We start from the raw sequence: 16,275 nt of genomic DNA, 5'->3' as shown, positions 1-16,275 counted from the left end.
TCCATTTTTATCATGTAAAAATCATAAAACATGTAATATAAACACTTTTATACGAAATTTTACATACAATAAGTAAAATATGCATGTGAGGTAGTGTAAACATTTCATGGTCAATTTTAGAATTTTAAAAATCATTTTACTCAATAAAATGTAATAAAAATACTAAAATCATATTAAAAAAGCAATAAAATACCATAAATCATCAAAATGACCTAAAATCAATTTAGGACCAGAATGTTTATCATGCAAAAATTTCGTGACCTTTATCATCATAAATCACAAATTAGAAGTTTTATATGTTAACATTTTAACTCGGAAAAACAATAACCGATTATTCATGCAACAACTCTTGTTCTGATACCACTTGTAGGATTCATTAATCTCTTGTTAAACACTTCTAATAACTATGTTGATTTAGTTTAGTCATAAGCAAATTAGATCTTATGCATACATAATATTAAAGTACAAAGTAAGAAGAGAACCGATCAACTTACAATGAGGGCCGAATGGTTTATACTAATTGGTCTCATTGTCTTGTCAAGATTAAAAGTAATTGTCTCATCTCCCACTTCAAGTGTGAGCTCTCCATGTTTCACATCTATCACCGCTCCCGCGGTATGCAAGAAAGCTCTTCCTAAAATGATAGGAATGTTGGATTCTTCCTCCATGTCAACAATAACAAAGTCCACCGGGATGAAGAACTTACCAATTCTTACTGGCACATCCTCCCACACACCTAAAGGTGTCTTCGTTGACCGATCCGCCATTTGAAGTGTGATATTAGTGCACTTGAGTTCTCCCATTCCTAGCCTTTTTCACACCGAGTATGGCATGACACTCACACTTGCCCCAAGGTCACATAAAGCTTTGTTGATTGTAGTGTCGCCAATGGTGCAAGGAATAGAGAAGCTTCCCAGATCTTTGAGCTTTGGAGGTGAACTTCCTTGAAGAATAGCACTACTCACTTTAGTGAATGCAATAGTCTCTAGCTTCCGGATAGATTTCTTCTTGGTAAGAATATCTTTCATGTACTTTGCATAGGTCCGAACATGATTGATCAATTCCATGAATGGGATTGAGACTTCTAAGTTCTTTACAATTTCCATGAACTTTCCAAGTTGTTCATCAAACTTAGGCTTAGCTTGACGACTTGGGAATGGAAGTCTAATCACAATAGGCTCTTTTTCTTTAGCCTTCTCTTCATTCTTTTTCTTTGAAACTTCATGAATGGTGGGTTCTTCTTCTTCCTTAAAGTTCTCAACTCTTTGCTTGTCACTAGCCTCCACAACTTCTTCATCAATTGGCTTCTTTACCCCTTCATACCTTGTACCACTCCTCAAATGGATGGCACTCACCGACTCATGTCTTGGGGGATTACTTTGAGGTGGTAATTGCTCCTTTTGTCTTTGAGAGCTAGAAGATGCTAATTGAGTCATTTGGGTTTCCAACATTTTGGTGTGGGCTAGTATGTTGTTGATGGTGATATCTTTTGCTTGGCTATCTTTTTGCATTTGAGTGAAAAATTCTTGTTGGTTCTTTTGCATTTAGAGGACCGCTTTTTGAACATCAAAGCCTTGATCATTGGATTGATTGTATGAAGGTTGATTTTGATAACCTTGGCTTTGGTTGTAAAAGGGTCTTTGAGCTTGATTTCTCATTGGAGGTGGTGTGTATGTTGGTTGAGGGTTTTGAACATTTTGGCTCTTGTATGAAAGGTTTGGGTAGAATTTGGTATTCTCATTGTAATAGTTGGAATAAGGGGTGCCACTCTTGTATGCTTGGAAACCATTCACTTGTTCACTTGTTCCCCTACATTCACTTTGGTCATGTCCCAAAGTTCCACAACTCTCACATACTCCACTTGGAATTGAGGATGATGCCACCATAGCATTAACATGTTGTTTGGGTGATTTGAAGGCCTCTTCAAGTTTAGCTATAGCCTTCTCAAACTTCAAATTGATGGTGTCAATATGAGCACTTAGTTGAGAACCCAATTGAGTGATGGAATCTACCTCATGCTTTTCTCCTCTAGTAGCCTTCCGAGTCCTACTATATTGCGAGTTATGAACCGCCATTTCTTCAATCTTGGCCCATGTTTGATTGTCATCAACTTCGGTAAACATACCATTGGATCCCATATTGAGAATGTTTCGGGAGTCTTCATATAGACCATTCCAAAATTGTTGCACAAGGAACCACTCGCTAAGTCCATGGTGTGGACAAGAACGACAAGTGTCCTTAAATCTCTCCCATGCTTCATACAATGATTCTTCATCCCTTTGTTTGAACCCGGTGATTTGGTCTCTCAACATGTTAGTCTTCTCCGGAGAATACAATTTCTTGTAGAAAGCAAGTGCCAACTTCTTCCATGAATCAATACCAAGAGTAGCCTTGTCTAGGCTTTTCAACCATTGTTTCGCGGTACCAATCAAAGAAAAAGGAAATAAGACCCATCAGATTTGGTCTTGAGTAACTTCGGTTTGAGAAATAGCATCACAATAGTTACAAAAAGTCTCCATATGTGAGTGAGGGTCTTCACTAGGCATCCCCCCAAATTGACTTCTCTCAACTAGTTATATGAATGTGGATTTGGCAATGAAATTACCGGTTAAATATTGTGGTGTAGGAGTACCATTTGGTAGGTTCTCCTCGGTTGGTACGGAATGTGACGAGAATTTAGGCATTGTGGGTTGATTTTGTGGTGGGTTTTGTATTGGGTTATCCTATTCTTCTCTTGAAAAAGGGTTGGTAAACTCAATGTTATTTGGTTGAATGTCCACAATTTCTCCAATACCTCTTAAAGTACCTCTAGCAAGTCTTCTATTGTTGGTTAAGGTTCTTTCAATTTCAAGATCAATGGGTAACAAGTTACCTTGTGATCTCCTAGACATGTAAAATATCAAACAACTTGAAAACAATTAGAACAACCTTAAGGAGATTGACTTCCCCAAGGTAATGAAAGACACAACTAAAAACAATAAACGAAAATCAAATCAAGTTCACACCGTCCCCGGCAACGGCGCCATTTTTGGTTCGGTATAAAACTCGTCCTCAAAAGCTACCTAACCAAAACAATATTTATAACTTTGCAACTACTCTTAGCAAAGAGGCAAGTAAAGGTCGGATCCCAAGGGACAGGTATTGATGTAGGATTTTCAATTGCAAATGGTTGTGTCTTAGGGTGTCACAATTTGGGGTTGAGGTAGGAGATCAACTAAAAACTAATCAATAATAAAAACAAAGCAAGGTAAATAAATGGAGATGTAAACAATTGATTAAAAGCACTAGGGTATCATGGGTTCATAGGGGATTCATGGGAGTTGATCACACAAACATGTTCTCTACTAGATGCAAGCACTTATTGTTGTGATGGGATCGAGTTGGTGTATAAGCTTACAATCCCTAAGAAGGTTTGGGTCCCGGAGCCGAATCAATTAGATTGTACAACAATTACAAGTCGACTTAGTCCTTCCTATTCAACTATATGCATGGTCTAATGAGACTCGAGTTGGTTTATGTCTTACAAGTCTCATTGAAAAGATAGGTGATGGGTAAAAAATGCAAGGATTCATAGGCTCGCATTTCATCAAACATAACATGTGCATAAGTTGAAATAACAACAAGCAAGCAAATTAATTATGAAAACATATTAGATTAAGCATGAATCAATCCCCATGTTGGTTTTCCCTAATTCCCCATTAACCCTAGTTAAGGAAACTACTCACTCATTATCAAGTTTAACATGCTAACAAGGTTGTCAATCATACTAGCAAAGCAAAACATGATGAAAGTAATTAACAATAATTAAACAAGGTTAAGAGAGAATTATACCAATGAAGATGATTCCAAATAATAAAGCAAAGAATAATATAAGTACTTGATGATTGATGGAAGGTTGTCAATCCTCCAAATAAACCCAAATAATCTTCTAATTACCCAAAATAAATGAAGAACACAATAGAGAAATTAAGGAAAGATTAATATTGAGATTTGTATTAAGACTAGATTAAGAGTTGATTACAAGATTAAGAATGGATTACAACTTAATTAAGAGAGCATTAAGGAATGATAAGACTTCCTTCCAATCTAAGTAGTACAAAGGGGTATTTATACTAAAGATTAGGTACAAGGATTAAGGTTACTAAGGGCTTAAATGACTATTAAGTCCTTAAGAAAATTTGAGCAAATGCTCCTCTCGAAGGAAATGAGCATATCCGTCTTGCTAGTCCCGCGTCAATATGCTCGTCCCGCGCGTCTTGAGTTGCTGCACGGTTGGTTCTGACTTGTGATCCGAGCGGATCACAGATGAGACGCACGGCCTGAGCTGCTGTGGGACGCTCGGGTTGTGCTGCTCAGAGACGCCCGGATTGTGGGCAATCCGCTCGGATCCTGGGACAGACAGCTTCTCTTCTTTTTCCTCCTTCACAATTCGCAAGGATCATTTCGGGGATGCAAGGATCCTTTCATCATTGCCCATTTCACTTTATTATCTACATAGGCCTTCTAGTATTGTCTCCTCTTTGATGCTTGGTCATTGGATGTGATCAATTTAGCTCCATTTCACCATGTAAATGCAAGGTTAGCACTCCTTTCCTACCAAGGGGATAAAACCTCAAAGAATAAGCAAATGGGAAACTAAAGATAGTAAATGACCCAATTATGCACTATAAAGCATAGGAACGAGGTTAATTCGGGGACTAAATGTGCTCAAATATGAGTTACATCAAATATATTTAATACACAAAATTAATTTAAGAATAATGATAATATTTTTTAATATTATAGATATAAGTGAATTAAATTAATTTATGGATGAATGATTCGGGGAGTAAATGTGCTCAAATACGTGTTTAATTAAGAGGGTAATATTCATCTTCGTATAATGATCCATTTTAAAACGATACACAAATTAAAAAATATTTACATAAAAAATAATTAGCATAAAAAACATTAAATTTTGGCCTTTTAATTTCTAGATAAGTTAAAAAACAATTAGAAATCAAAATTCATACTAAATTTTAAATTTCTAAGTTTATTCTTAGAATATTTTAAATAACAAATAAATATCACATAATTCTAATTTTACACCGTTTATGAAATAATAAAGAATTTGTAAATATTAATGGTAAATAATAACATACTTAACATTAAACATTGACACTTTAATTTTTAAAAGTACAATTGGTTAAACGAAAAATAAAAATTTACATCACTCTAATTTTAAATTATTTATATGTGCAACTCCTTCTTAAATATTATTGCAATAAACTTGCTCAATTTCATTAAATTGAATATATATGTAAATCTATAAATATAATTTATAAATAAAAGGGAAGATAAAATATCTACCATTTTTTAGTTCGTAAGCTAACTCCCTAAACAATTCTCATGAATGTGGATTTTGTAAAAAAAAAATAAAGAAAAAAAATAAGTAAACCTTTTATATTTTATTTCTCATTACTCTATATTTATGTCTATATTAAATTTGCTAATAATGAAAATGAATGCTCAAAATTCATAAAACATTTATACATATTTATGTATATATTAAATTTGGTAATAATAAAGAAAAAAAAAACAAAAGTCATAAAACGCATCATCATTTGGCTATAAATGTTTGATGGAAGGCAACATTTGTGAGCCGAAATTCAAGCGAATATTTTTTTACACCCATCGCCAAAAGAATTACATATATGTATCAATAATCTTTCTTATCATTGTATCAACACCAAGGTAAGTGTACTAAGGTTTTAAATTAATAATTTATTTATTTATTTTAAAGTTCCATTGGTTATGAAGTAATCTTCACATTTTAACCGTCACATATATGTTGTTTTGTTCTCATTTAGGGGCATCAAGATTTGTGGAATTGCTATTCATAGGTAAATATACTTACATCTTTATGATTCAATACCCTATTTCTTACATTATTTATGGGAAAACTTAAATTAATAACGATAAGGTTAATATTACATAAATCAAATTCCACCATTTTGTTTATTATTAATAACTCGGTGGATTTTTTTAGGGATAGTTCATTGGAGAAAGAAGACTATTTAAATAAGAGAAATACTAGACTTGCTTAAACAAATATTCCCTCCATTCGACTCAATACTATGTTATAAACTAACTACAGAATTGACTACATGAATGTGAATAACTAATTGTTTTTAGGTTCATAAATAAAATTTAGTATTTTAGAAACTTTTAAATGTATGTTTTATTTGGGTATGTGTTTCTTTTTTATTCATCATTTTTCCTTTGAAAAATAGCTCTCATAGAATGAAATTGGAGTTGCGAGGATCTCAATCTTATTAACAAGTTGGACGAAAAAATCTATCGACGTATATAATGGCTAAATGTAAATTATTATCTAATATTTATGCATACATGTCATATTATCTAATGCATATGTCTTATAACACATAAGAGATTACAATGAGATATGTAGTAGGATATTATTTAACTCATTTTATCATTTATGCAAAAATATAAAATTTAGAATTTTTGAAAAATTGGTATAGATGATATAGTAAGACTAGCATTTATTAAAGCTCATAACTATGGTCCTATATGATTTATGACAATTAAAATATTGAGAAGATAAAAAACCTTATAATTCTATATGTTTAAGCTCCTTACATCGTGAGATTTATTATTCTCAAAAAAGGAAGGAAAAAAGAAAGAGAAATAATTTAAAATTATACATTAATTTGCCCTTTCGTCTTTACTTACTAACTTTATTTTCCGGAAGACAAAGCGACGTTCAGACTTTTACATAGAAAATTTAGTACAAAATATATAAAATCTAATCAAAAAGCAATCTTAAGCATTTAGTTTCTTTACATGTTGTCATGAATTACTGGACTTATTGAAAGGTAACTTTTTTTAAAACAACATGTTTTAGTATATTAATCAAAATAATAACTAAAATACAATATATAGTTTTGAAAATAAACCAAAATTGTGAAATAAATAAGGCATTAACCAACTAACTTTTATGTATTTCAAGACTATAATTTTTAAATGGATCAACTAATTCCACAGACAAATATAAACAATACGATAAAAATAACAAAATTAAAACAGATAAACCCGTGAATCTCACGGGCCACAAACCTAATTAGTACTAAATAAGTAATTTGAAATTATTTTTTATATCATTAATTTTTTTGGAACTTGTAACTTCAAAATAATTAAGTTTTTTTTTTTTTTTGAAAAAGCAATACAGTTTATACTATATTACTTAAATCACGAGCCGCAACATCGTCAAACATCAACGGTAAGTTTTCCGTCCACACTCTCATTCCTATGGTCCACGACATAGCATGAGCTACCTCGTGCGCCAGCTTATTAAAATTCCTTCTAGTGTCTGAAAACAAAACATAATCAAACAAATTACATAACAATAAAATATCAGCATAAATAAGAAATAAATCACTGCGCCCCGTATTCCGCTTCTTCAAATCTTCAACCACATACAAGCAATCGCTTTCAATAATAATATCTTGCAGGCCTGTACGCCTTGCTTCCTTCAGACCAAGATAGATAGCTTCCGCCTCCACTATAGCCACCTCCCGACATAAAATGTCTTGTACCGCCACAGCCCATACCACCCTCTCATCCTCATCACGACACAGCACCGAGACCAACACCCATACCCTCCTTAACACCCGCGTCAACATTAATCTTCCACACTCCTCGACACGGACTAGACCACTGCCTAACATTCGTTGTATCTGTTCCCATAACACGGTCAACACCCGACCCATCCGGTTTTATTGACTCCATCTCCCATATGAGATCCGTAATCCTCCGCTGTAAACCCTCCTCCGACCATTCTCCATCATCAAACACCAACTTATTTATCCTCTCCCAAATGACCCAGCATGACATCATAAATAACACTCGTTCCCGCTCACCCAGCGCCTATACCATATACTCGACCCATTCCCTTACTCGCACACCACCTATTCTACTAGCTACCTCTAACCTAACCCTCTCGCATATAACCTCGTTCCATCCACAATCTCGAACAATATGTATACAAGACTCCGCAGCTGAGTGACAGCGAGGACAAGAGTCATCAAAATTCCCAATCCGCCTAGCAATATTAGCCTTAGTTGGAACTTAGAAGAGCATTGATGCACAATTGCCACATGAAGGCTTTAATCCGAGGGAGAACCGGAACACTCCAAATTACCTTCCATAACCAAACCAACTCTCATGCGTATAATCAGACTCCTCCCACCCCACCCCCCCCCCCCCCAAATACTCCCCTCGGCTAGAAGACGGTATCCCTCTTTAACAGTGTAGTCGACATCCCTCATCGTATCCCAGCGCCACGTATCCAATGACGTATTATCACTCAAACGAAGACACATAATTCGATCTGCTTCAAAAGGCAAGAACATTGCTTCAATCTTTTCTCTATCCCATCGAGCTTCTCCTGCCACCATCAAATCGGCTACTCTCATGTTTATATCAAAATATCCTCGTGGTGAAATAATTCGCCTAGTTTCTGTACCCGGTATCCACCTGTCCACCCAAATTTCTGTATCTGCACCATTTCCAATCCTCCTCCTTAACCCTAAGTCCATATAACCATTAGCCTCACAAATACTTCTCCAAGTATAGCTCGGGCTTATACCCTATCTGTGTAACACCCGCGAATTTTCCATTTTGACATTTTAAATTTATTAAACTGTTCGATTACTTTATTTCATATTTTTGAATTATTCAATTTAATTAATTTTATGTCAAACACAATTTTTATAAACGTATTACATAAAAGCTCGTTTATATAAAAATACGTACGGTTAAATTATATCTTTAAGGCATGATTTACATAATAATATATGTATACGTATTTTTGGTCGGATAATAATAGTGACAGTAATAATAATAATAATAATAATAATTCCCGTCTTAGTTTCCGTCTAGTAAGACCGTCACATTTCACCTTGTGCCTGCTTTAATCCGGACCAACCGGGATTCGACAACTTGCTCACCTACCCTCTTACACCCACCTTTAAATATCTCTTTTTATATATTATTATTATTATTATTATTTATTTTTGTTGTTGAGTGATGCCGTGTACCCCACCCCCATTTCTTTTCTTCTTCCTTTCCTTTCCTTGCGTTAAACAGCAGCAACAACAATCCCCTGCAACAACAACAAACCCAGACCAACAACTCCATTTTCGTGACATAAAAACCCAGATTCCGACTTCGTTTCTCAACCTTTTCCTCTAATTCTTCCACCATTCTCCTCCTTACTTCCTCCTTCATCTTTCTAGGTAAGAAAGCTATGATTTTGTGGTGATTTCAATTTGACCCGCCTCCTAAAAGTTCCGAATTTTTAGCTCCTTTATTTCGTTTTCCTCCTTCTAGTTGAAGAAACCGAAGACCCGCAGGGAGGCTCACACTCTTTTGACGTTTTCCACGGAGATTTGAAGAGCAATGAGGTAACGGTGATAGGTTACTCGACAAATGTCGGAATTTCTGTCTTTTGTATCGTCTTATACGTGCTTACTTGATAAAGTTTGGTCCTTTACTTTTCTTTTCATTTGTATGGTAAATTTTGTCTCATATTGGTGGTTGTGTTGAATTGTTTCGAGTCTAAATTCGGGTCTGTGTTCTGTTGCTTGAGTTCGACCTCGGCTCGCATTGTTGGGTGGAAATGGGTTGTTTTGTTCGTTTTGGGACGGGGAAAGCAGTCTTTCAGGACTGATTTGAGTTACTTCTTACCTGTGAGCTCTCACTTTGAACCCGTCTCAGGTGCTCCTTAACATTGCCCAAATTCGGACCGCTTGTGCGCGAGTATGTAGTCAATTAGGGCATGTTGCACTCTGTTTTTGGGAAACGGTTTCTGTATGTACTTTCAGTGCTGGTTGGAGGTAGTTTTGCAGGTGTATGGGGAGTATTTTGGTGCAACGTACGGAAAATATTGGGACTGTAGAAGTCGAGTTGCGGGTGGACTGTCGTGGGATGATATTCGGAAGTCGAAATGGGTTATGTTGGTTGTTGTATGTGTATGCCTGATATTATCGCTTTAAAGGTCTAGCTTGAACCATGTTTGGCTACGGGTTGTAGAGCTACCTCACGGTTGTTTGGGTGTGTTGGGTAATCTTGCGTAGGGTTGGATGCGGGTAGTCGAGTGGCTGTGGTTGGGTCGTGTTTTGGGCTGCCCAAAGTGGTTCTTTGAGTCGTGGCTATGGGTGCTCGTAGTGTAGGCTTGGGTCATTTAAAATATAATTAAATAACCGTCTCGTATTTTATATAACGATAATTTGTTAATATCGTTCTTTCACATAGTCATTTTGTTGGGCTTACTATATTTCTTTCCTTGGGCTTGTTATGTTCAATTCGTAGGGCTTGTCATATTTCATGTGTTGGACTCCATATGATTTATTTGTTGAACTTTATATGATTTAAATGTCGGGTATGACACGTCTTGTTTGTTGGGCTTAATATAATTCAATTATTGGGTTTCTCATAATTTGTTTATTGGACTGATTTTGTCACTGGTATTGGACTTGTTTGCATTCCGTAATTCTCACATGACGTAAATTATTCATTATACCTTATTATATTTTATTTAAACGGCATGTTAAATTATGAAATAGAATATTTAATAATAAATACAAGTATGAAACATTTATTATATATAAGTACTTGTGAGAGTCATATCTTTGATAATGTCTTGAATTGTTTGGTTGTGAGAGTCTTGGTCCTATCGGATACTAGGGGTGAGCTATAAGCCCTCTAGTTGCGATATGATCGTCGGGATTGATGTTACCATCCGTACTCATGGTGAGATGCAAGCCATGAGTATGAATGTGACATTAATGGTCCCGTGTCATATGATGTTTGCATAATCATTCTTACTCTTATTGTGACTCAAGTGTGACGTTTTACATTGTGTGACTACTTGACATTCCTTATTTACCCCTTTCGGACCTTTGGTTACGAGTGTGTGCCATGTTTCCGGATTGGGTTATCTTCCCTCTTTCGGACCATTGGTTACGAGTGTGTGTCATGTTTCCGGATTGGGTTATCTTTCCTCTTTCGGACCTTTGGTTACGGGTGTGTGCCATGTTTCCGAATTAGGATATCCTTCCGCCTTTCTTCGGACCTTTGGTTACGAGTGTGTGCCATGTTTCCGATTAGAGGTTACTCGACCTTTGGTTACGAGTGTGTGCCATGTTTCGAGTCTTGGATACGATTGGTATATCGTTTGTCGAATCGGGTGACGTCCATCCCGAGAGTCTGGATCCAGGTTTAGACTAGGACCGTATTATGATCGTCGTCCTACCAAGAGGTTGGATTCTAGATGGTTTGTCTTGTGAGTTCATACTAAGTATATGTCTTACGCTTGTTGAGTCTGTGGAGAGCGGGTGCCCACGGGGGCGCTTGGGAAACAAGCGTTTGCATTTTTGTATGGAGTCGCCACCAATTTTTTTGGGAAATTGGAACCGTTCGAATATCTCGTGTCATGTCAAGACACAAAGTAGAGACATGAACACTAAGCAATCGTTACCCTTAGCATTCTATGTCTAGAATGACTCTCGTGGATGCCAATGAACACGGGTGTTCACAGATATCTGGAGTAAAGGGTTGAGGGTACGTATTAGGAAGCTCTTTTGATCGAACACCTAATCCCGCCCGCCTCGATAGCGGCCTCTACTAATGATTAGGGAAGTTATTCGTACTCGATGTATCGTCGGCTATATGCATGCAATGCAACATCCAAGTTTTAATCCTAGCATGTGAAGAATTAATACTAAGTCGGTTGACACGTAATTAGCATACAATTGGGTCGAAGTAGGATTTAATGCTCAATTACATGTGAGAACATACAAACAATAAAAGAAATACAATAATTATAAATTACAAAAATTACATTAATTACATTGGATTAGGCGATTTATGTCGAAAATACCTTTAAAACGGATAATTTGAGAAAAAGAATTAAAGAATAAAGAAATTAAATAAATTAACGAACAGGAATTAGCGTGATATTACGGATAATAGTTAATACGTAGACTAATTAAACTAGGTCAAGGCAGAAACGGAGTTCGGGACGAACTCGGCCGAACAAAGCAGCAGAGTCGCTGCGTCCTTTGGAATAGGCGCAGCAGACGCTGCGTCTGTTCCTTGGCTCAATTCTGGCTGTGAAGCCGTAATTGCAAGCCGTTAATGTTAATTGGTGAATTTAATGATTGATTAAATTATTTACTCGGATGAAAGTGATTAGCATGTTATTTAACATATGAAGAGGTCATGAAAACAGTAAAACATGGATAAGACGGATTTGAACGAATTAATTACAAGATGGAATAATGACAGAAGTGAAAAATATTAATGAGTCAAACAAATTAATTGAATTGATTAAGTTAGATACGATGGATTAATGACGAATATGCGATGAACATGTGAATAAACAGATGAAAACTATATCAAAGACGAATTCCAGAAACCCAATATTGATGAATTGAATCTCTACAACCCGGAATTGAATTTAATGACGAAAACCCGCAAATATCGGTTATTAGGGATTTAAGTCGGATTTGATGATTAAAGCATGTTAATGATGATGATTATAATATACATGTGAATTATGATGCTATCATGATGAAGAATTAACAAACAAACGAAACAATCAAAAGGATTTTGACGAATAACAGAGGACGAACGAAGAAGAAAGGAAGCAGGAACTGCGGCAGCCTCACGAAGAGGCGCAACAGGAACTGCGCTCCTTCGAAGAGGCGCAGCAGTTGCTGCGTCCTTTCTCGACGGTTATCTACTGGAAATCCGTAAAAAGAGGTTTTAAAGCATGGTTTTAGAAATTGGTTTTAAATGGTATTTTCGACATGAACCTTACAATTGATGATACAATAAATAAAATACAATAAATAAAGAGAGATTTACACCCTCAGACTTACATGTTGACGAAACGAGAAGGACTAAGATATCGATTAGTGATGCTCGACGCGAATGCAGAGAAAGTGCCGTCGTAAGAGGAAAACGATTAATTAATTAAGTTGATTATTGGTGTAGTTGGTCAAATTGGTCGGTCATGCAAACGGGGAGGCTAGTACTCAGAAGGATCCGAGCTTACGTGGTCGAAAGTTCAAGCACGTAGACGCCAAAAAGTAAGAACAAAGTCTAGAATGCAAAGGGAGAAGAGAAGGGCGGACACTCGAGTGAGAAATATGAGGAGCGAAGGCTCCTATTTATACTAATCACGTGAAGGAATTAGGGTAAGACTAGGACACGGAAAGAAAGATCCGGAAATAACCGACTTAGGTTAAAACACGGAAACTTGGACAAAAAGAAAGCCCTGGGAAAAGGCGCAGCAGGTGCTGCGTCCCTTGGAAGAATCGCGCAAGACTGCCGTCCTTTCCGGGTAGGTTCCTCTGCGCGTAGAAAACGCGTTTGACAGCCTGTCGTATTTTAGGCATAACTTTCTCTACAAGACTCGGAATAAGGTGATTTCAGTGGCGTTGGAAAGCTAAGAAAGAGATATAGAACTTTCTGTGAAATAGGCCCGACCCAAAAAACTCGTTATGACCTCGTAAAACGGGCCTAAAGCTCGGGTTGTCAATTTAACTAAATGAAATGCACATTTTGTAATGTAAACTTTTAGTTTAGCCCAAAGAAGTGACATGAGACTCAAAATGAGATATAATCTCAACATATTATGACATCCTAACCTTAGGTAGACAAGCACATTGCTTTGACTCGGGATTTGACGGTTTAGGAAAATGAAGACGGTTTTAGGCCCGGACTCCGAATGTACTCTAATTACTGTCAAAACGACCGTATCGGGACGTAGATGACAACTAAGAGGTAGACATTAATATTTGAGCAATCACTTGACGATAAACTTACGAACTGTCACAAATCGTTCCGTGTACCAAACATGCGGCCCAATCATCACCGGGTGGTTTGCGGGAGGTGCGAAACGAGGTGTCTCTGAGCCCCCACTTTGACCGAGGCTTGGACAAGGCGAAAGTCAAAGTATAGCCATCAGTCAATCGAAGATTACAACTCGACGACTATGGCGACGCGAGGCGGCTCAAGGGGTCTGAGGCAAGGACCTGTCGTCGGGAACATTTTAGAGTCTGTCGACTATCGGGGAGGGACGTTTAAAGTCCATTAGACTACGTAAGGAAGCTCGCCAGCCATAAGAAGAGATCATACCTGAGATACCCCTGGGTGAAACGGAACTGATGACGCTTCGGCAAAACTCTTTGGTCTGAAGATAACTTGGTGTCTGAAGGCATTAGGGGTCACAGGGATTCTGAGAAAACTTCTTAATACTTCTGAAGGCTAACTCTGAAGGATATCTCTCTCTAAAGGGAAGGCTGAAGGGATAGTTCTCTGAAGGACTGAAAGGGGACTTAACTGAAAAGGGGTTATCTGAAGGTTACTGAAAGGATAAATATATGAAGGATTATCTTGAAGGGATAAGGCTGGAGGAAGGATTATCCTGAAAGGGATAAGGCTGAAGGAAGGATTATCCTGAAAGGGATATCTAAGGAGTTGGGTGTATGAACCTGGGTATATGAACCTAAAAGGACGACTGGTATGGGAACATAAAGGCTTGTGAACCTAAGAGGATTGGGATCCTAAGGTTAAGTTTAGGAACTACTGGGTTACTAATTTTTGTTTTAAACGCGTGCGCTTAAGCTTTCTGAGGTATGAGAACTCCAAAAGGATTTATGGGTTTATGAACCTAAGGATGTTGGTGTGGGAGCTTAAAGGTTTACGAACCTAAAGGGAGCCATTTTGGGATCTAAGAATCTAGGGGGTAAGAATCCTACTTTGGGGTTTATGAACCTAAGGAAGGAGGCTCTGGTCTGGGAACTTCTGGAGGACGACACCTTTGCCGAACTCCGTGAGGAAACAAGATGTTAAGGGTAGCAGGACGTAGGCAGGAACTGCTGGGGAAATCTGCTTGGGTCGTCTTCAAACAAACTTCGATAAGCCTTGGGGTTGATGTTGATCTCCTTGTCTCGAGAGGGAATGTCTATCCGTTAACTCTCGCTGGGGGAACATAATCGGGAACTGATCTGCATGTCTCGAGAGGGAAAGTCTATCGTGTACTCTCGTTGGGGGAACATAATAGAGGTGTGTCGAAACACCTGTCAAAGAATATTCGCTCGTTGTGGCAAGCGAGGTCTTGATAAAGTATCGCGCGATACTTACCTGCATGGTTAGTAGCCACACAAGAATGCAATCTAATATATGCACGTAAGCGATTATCACATGGACCTCGAATAAGGAAACACATAGGTTTTGCAAAAGTTGTTTCGTTTTAAAAGTCGTTTAAATGTTGTTTAAAGAAGTTTGTCGTTTGTAATGTGATATGCATATTCAAATGGCCTTTAGACATAAGACTTGACATGACACAGACCTTATATGGACGTGACGCGAAATGTAGACTTAGGTTGGACGGACGCGACACTAACTTAGATTTGACGCGACACAGGGATGACTTTGACAGACTTTGCTTAAGCATGCGCAACCCCTAGCCAAGTATGGGTGACAATGCGTATCAGTTCCAAAGATATAAGAATTGCAAGAATGATGAAGGCATATAAAGGCAAGGCATGAGCCATGGATCAGCTGTCTACTAGGACTTCTTCGTCGTTGCTTGCTGTAAAAGAGAGCCCTCTTGAGGCACGATGACTTGGAGAATTGATCTAAGATCTTTGTCATTGTCCGGACCGAGTACTAGCTAGACTTAGAGGAAGGAATAAAGGAAGGGTGGCATCTTGGAAGAGAAGCCCCTAGGATGAGAAGATGACTCTGGACTTTGGTAAAAAAGAGGCGGGGCGACAATAAGGAGCCCCCAGTATAGAGGAGTTGGTTGTGGAAGGGATGTTAATTGAGGCTGGAAGGTTGAAATAGAGGTTAAAAGTCGATGGTTGAGGTGGTTGATAATTGAGATTGAAGGTTGGAAGTGGGGATGGTTGTGTCCTTGAGGACTGCCTACGTATTCACGTGAAGTGAAATCAAACCAGATCGTAGTTCTGAGGTTTGGTTAATTTTGTTTGGGTGTTGTGGTTGTATCCTTCTTGTGTAAGAAAGGACTGCCTACGTATCCACCTGAAGAGGTGAAATCAAACCACGCTCGTAGTTCAGGTGTGTGCCTAAGCTAAGTTGTTAGGGCCTTAAAGTGCATGGGTCACAAGGGTATTTTTCTTTGGTGACTCAAAGAATCGATTTGAGATAACTCCCTCTGATCATAGACCAAAGAGGTAT

At 37.5% G+C, this 16,275-nt stretch overlaps 1 non-coding gene across 1 annotated transcript; it reads left to right on the top strand.

Annotated features, from left to right (window-relative positions):
• Positions 1 to 2,205: 2,205 nt before the first annotated feature.
• Positions 2,206 to 2,312, top strand: LOC141589452 (small nucleolar RNA R71). The gene has a single exon (XR_012520390.1). It is a non-coding gene; the product is annotated as a small nucleolar RNA R71 (small nucleolar RNA).
• Positions 2,313 to 16,275: the final 13,963 nt, after the last annotated feature.

Source organism: Silene latifolia, chromosome 6, assembly GCF_048544455.1.
Source record: "Silene latifolia isolate original U9 population chromosome 6, ASM4854445v1, whole genome shotgun sequence".
Classification (NCBI taxonomy): domain Eukaryota; kingdom Viridiplantae; phylum Streptophyta; class Magnoliopsida; order Caryophyllales; family Caryophyllaceae; genus Silene; species Silene latifolia.
The sequence above is the reverse complement of the archived record's forward strand: the minus strand, read 5'-3'. Positions and strand labels throughout refer to the sequence as shown.